The 5,090-nt window shown below is 41.8% G+C and overlaps 1 long non-coding RNA gene across 1 annotated transcript; it reads right to left on the reverse strand.

Moving 5' to 3' along the window:
• Positions 1-1,613: 1,613 nt before the first annotated feature.
• On the reverse strand, positions 1,614-4,037 carry LOC119320283. The gene is made up of 3 exons (XR_005154889.1): positions 4,006-4,037; positions 3,390-3,461; positions 1,614-1,881 (listed from the first exon to the last, which is right to left on the reverse strand). It is a non-coding gene; the product is annotated as an uncharacterized LOC119320283 (long non-coding RNA).
• Positions 4,038-5,090: the final 1,053 nt, after the last annotated feature.

The raw sequence follows: 5,090 nt of genomic DNA on the forward strand, positions 1-5,090 counted from the left end.
AGCCGTGATCGCACGTCGCCAAGAACGCCAGTTCGTCGCCAGGAACGCCAGTTTTCCTCTCGCTGGACCCATACTCGCCCTCCGGCCACATCCGCCGGAACGGAACCAGTCCGGCCACGTCGTTCTCACGACAGGTGTGTGAGCTGCAGCCTCTGCTGCCACCGGAACCAGCAACCTCTGCTCTCTTCTCATGGTGCAGCCTCTGCTCCCGCCTCATGGTGTTGCTCACCAGGGCCGTCGGAACCAGCCACCTCCGCGCGCTGGCTGTTCCTGCACCCATCTCCTCAGGCCGCAGGTACATCCTCCTGTCACCATCCTCCTGCCACCATCCTCACCATGGTGTGACAGTAACTGCAATTTTCAAATAGAAGTTTATGACAGAAAGATTTCCAAACCAGTGTGTTCTCCCTTCTCTAAGAAGGTAATCCATATAGCAGAGGAGACAAGCAACCATCAAGGATATGGAGTCTGACTATAGTTGCAGATAGGTAGAACTTGGTGTTCATCTAAAATTATTGAAACTATCAGGAAAAATGCAGATAGGTAGCAATAAAGTGATATATCCAAAAGCTCAATTTGTAATATTATGTATGAAGACCTCTATTGCTCTATGTGGATGCTAACAAACAATGATCAAACCCCGCAAAAAAACGATCAAAATAGCAAAACTGTAATGTCATGCAAGTTCTGGGCCGGACAATATACAGATTTCTAAAATGCAAGTGGATTTCTCTGAGAAGGAAAGCATCTGAACCCTATAGAAGTTGCATCATGTGGTAAAAAGTACAAACAAAATAGTGAAACTAATTGTGTGGTGCCTAAAGCCGGCAAGGCCAGACTCTTGGAAGACTCTTGCAACAACCATATAGCTAAATACAAGACCAAGTGGATAATCTGAAGACTGAAAATAAGGTTTATTATATCAGGCAAAGCAAACAGATTTGGCACTGTATTACGCACCCACTGTCCAGATACATCATCCTATGTACTTGAGTAATAGAATTGTACTGGCCAAAGAAAAGCAGGACATCCTCTTTTTTTTACCAAAGAAATATACAGGTTCAGTATAGGCTGACGAGACATATTTTGGATCACACAGATCAAAGGCTTTGGCCTGGCAATAAGTGCAATTTTCAAATCAAAGTATATGATAGAAAGATTGCCCTACCAGGGTGTTCTCCCTTCCATACCAGGGTAATCCATATTGCAGAGGAAGGCAAAACCATCAAGGATCTGGAGTCTGACAGTAGTTGCATAAGTTGTAAACTCAGTGTTTTCATCTACAAAGGTGGAACTATCAGAAAAAATGCAGATAGCTAGCAACAGAGTGATGTACATCCAAAAGCTCAATTTGTGCTATTAGTACGAAGACCAGTTGATGCTGACAATTAACAAACAAATTAACAACTGGCATGCCTCACCCTTGGTGGAGGAAAGAACGGCATGCATTGGCTAGCCAACTATTAGTTACTTGCTACCCATGTGCACTTGAAAATTCAAGTCACTAAAGTAGACATTTTTCATTAGGACAGTGAATATTTACTCAAAAAACCAGCAATATAGCATTCCAGTGCTCCGCATTCAAATAAAATTATGATGTTGCAGGAGGAAATAACAGTAATGGGGATTAATTTGGCTAATTAGTAGTAATGCAGTAGAAAAGCCTTAAGAAGTAGCTAGGAGATAAAAGACTATGACCAACACAACTGTACAACTAATTTATAACAATCTTATGCAAGAAATTAAGCATAGGCAATATAATGGCAAATTTGATTGAGAAGATATGACCTCCTGGTCAGAAGGCTGAGGATCTTGGGGCATACGGTTCCATTCATTCATCAATATGAAGGTTGTTCGCCCAGAGAAATTCCATATGTGAACCTAAATATAAATAGACATGTGATCGAAGAAAAGAAACACAAAACTTTACACAAAACTTCTAATCTCTACTATTAAAGGGGGATATGCAGTCATCGTCGTGATGGTTCGACCGCAGCCCCACCCTCGATCGCATCCCGTTGCTAACATGGCCCATGAACGAGATACATCGCCACCAACTCAGCCCACGATCACGCACGACCGAAGAAAAAAAGTTACGACTCAATCCACGAACGACGTCCACTCCATGCATTGACCAAAAAACAAACCACGTCCATGCCAAACCAAAAAAAGACACGTCCGAGCCAAACCAAACAAAGAAACAAGTGCGACAGCTCCATCGAGCCGTGATCGCACATCGCCAAGAACGCCAGTTCGTCGCCAGGAACGCCAGTTTTCCTCTCGCTGGACCCATACTCGCCCTCCGGCCACATCCGCCGGAACGGAACCAGTCCGGCCACGTCGTTCTCACGACAGGTGTGTGAGCTGCAGCCTCTGCTGCCGCCGGAACCAGCAACCTCTTCTCCCTTCTCATGGTGCAGCCTCTGCTCCCGTCTCATGGTGTTGCTCACCAGGGCCGTCAGAACCAGCCACCTCCGCGTGCCGGCTGTTCCTGCACCCATCTCCTCATGCCGCAGGTACATCCTCCTGTCACCATCCTCCTGCCACCATCCTCACCATGGTGTGACAGTAACTGCAATTTTCAAATAGAAGTTTACGACAAAAAGATTTCCAAACCAGTGTGTTCTCCCTTCTCTAAGAAGGTAATCCATATAGCAGAGGAGACAAGCAACCATCAAGGATCTGGAGTCTGACTATAGTTGCAGATAGGTAGAACTCGGTGTTCATCTAAAATTATTGAAACTATCAGGAAAAATGCAGATAGGTAGCAATAAAGTGATATATCCAAAAGCTCAATTTGTAATATTATGTATGAAGACCTCTATTGCTCTATGTGGATGCTAACAAACAATGATCAAACCCCGCAAAAAAACGATCAAAATAGCAAAACTGTAATGTCATGCAAGTTCTGGGCAGGACAATATACAGATTTCTAAAATGCAAGTGGATTTCTCTGAGAAGGAAAGCATCTGAACCCTATAGAAGTTGCATCATGTGGTAAAAAGTACAAACAAAACAGTGAAACTAATTGTGTGGTGCCTAAAGCCGGCAAGGCCAGACTCTTGGAAGACTCTTGCAACAACCATATAGCTAAATACAAGACCAAGTGGATAATCTGAAGACTGAAAATAAGGTTTATTATATCAGGCAAAGCAAACAGATTTGGCACTGTATTACGCACCCACTGTCCAGATACATCATCCTCTGGACTTGAGTAATAGAATTGTACTGGCCAAAGAAAAGCAGGACATCCTCTTTTTTTTACCAAAGAAATATACAGGTTCAGTATAAGCTGACAAGACATATTTTGGATCACACAGATCAAAGGCTTTGGCCTGGCAATAAGTGCAATTTTCAAATCAAAGTATATGATAGAAAGATTGCCATACCAGGGTGTTCTCCCTTCCATACCAGGGTAATCCATATTGCAGAGGAAGGCAAAACCATCAAGGATCTGGAGTCTGACAGTAGTTGCATAAGTTGTAAACTCGGTGTTTTCATCTACAAAGGTGGAACAATCAGAAAAAATGCAGATAGCAACAGAGTGATGTACATCCAAAAGCTCAATTTGTGCTATTAGTACGAAGACCAGTTGATGTTGACAATTAACAAACAAATTAACAACTGGCATGCCTCACCCTTGGTGGAGGAAAGAACGGCATGCATTGGCTAGCCAACTATTAGTTACTTGCTACCCATGTGCACTTGAAAATTCAAGTCACTAAAGTAGAATTTTTTTATTAGGACAATGAATATTTACTCAAAAAACCAGCAATATAGCATTCCAGTGCTCCGCATTCAAATAAAATTACGATGTTGCAGGAGGAAATAACAGTAATGGGGATTAATTTGGCTAATTAGTAGTAATGCAGTAGAAAAGCCTTAAGAAGTAGCTAGGAGATAAAAGACTATGACCAACACAACTGTACAACTAATTTATAACAATCTTATGCAAGAAATTAAGCATAGGCAATAGAATGGCAAATTTGATTGAGAAGATATGACCTCCTGGTCAGAAGACCGAGGATCTTGGGGCATACGGTTCCATTCATTCATCAATATGAAGGTTGTTCGCCCAGAGAAATTCCATATGTGAACCTAAATATAAATAGACATGTGATCGAAGAAAAGAAACACAAAACTTTACACATTCAAGCGAAAATAATCAGAAATTACCGGCTCAGAATCCGAAGCCAGAACCTTGTTTGCTCTTTTAAAGTTCTCAGCTGAGTTGTCCTGATATGTTAAAAGTAAAAGTTAGAACAACACCGTTTTCTTATGAACTGAAGTGAAATTCATGCATGAAAACATATAGATCCTTTACAAAACCAACACTGCTTTCCAGCAAGTACACCCAATGCAAAGAAATCACAGCAACTGCAGAACGTTTCAGAATAGCACTTATTCCCCCAATCTGTATTTCTAATATCATCATAATTACAGTAACCATCTAATCATTTTTGTAATGCAAAAGAATGCAGGTAATAACAACATAAAGCTATAGGACATAGAGATGTCACAAGACAGAGGGCATCTATATGATAAAGGGAAAAGAGGTATGTGTATGCCACTCACATGTCTCAACATAAGGTCTTCAATAAGCTTTCAGAACTTAGCCTAGCTTAATTTTATCAGTTGTTGATTATGAGAGGACACCAAGATCACAACCCACCAATACACCCCGGCCACCATCTGGTTTCTTCATACGAGAACAAACAGACACCACTGACTACAGTGTTTCGTCTTCCGATGATGATGACAATGTGCACACACATGTGGCTATGATGGTTCCCATAGCCGGCAATCTCACAACCTTTCAGCCAGTAAAACATGTGCAAACGTCAACCGGTATCGACCTTACACATGAAATTTTTTCAGCTTGCATTTATACATTTGTTAACCTAAGTGGTCCACAAAACGGTTTTTCAGGAAATCACTCTCGTGAAGCCACTTACTATGATCACCATGTATCACTTCAAGGAACACAAAGCAGCATTGAGCATAATATTGGTTCAGATATAGCGGTTGGACTCAACACCTCACACACTGGTCCTGAACACATTGCTTCAAATGCAATCATTACATCTGAC

Source organism: Triticum dicoccoides, chromosome 6B, assembly GCF_002162155.2.
Source record: "Triticum dicoccoides isolate Atlit2015 ecotype Zavitan chromosome 6B, WEW_v2.0, whole genome shotgun sequence".
Classification (NCBI taxonomy): Eukaryota; Viridiplantae; Streptophyta; class Magnoliopsida; order Poales; family Poaceae; genus Triticum; species Triticum dicoccoides.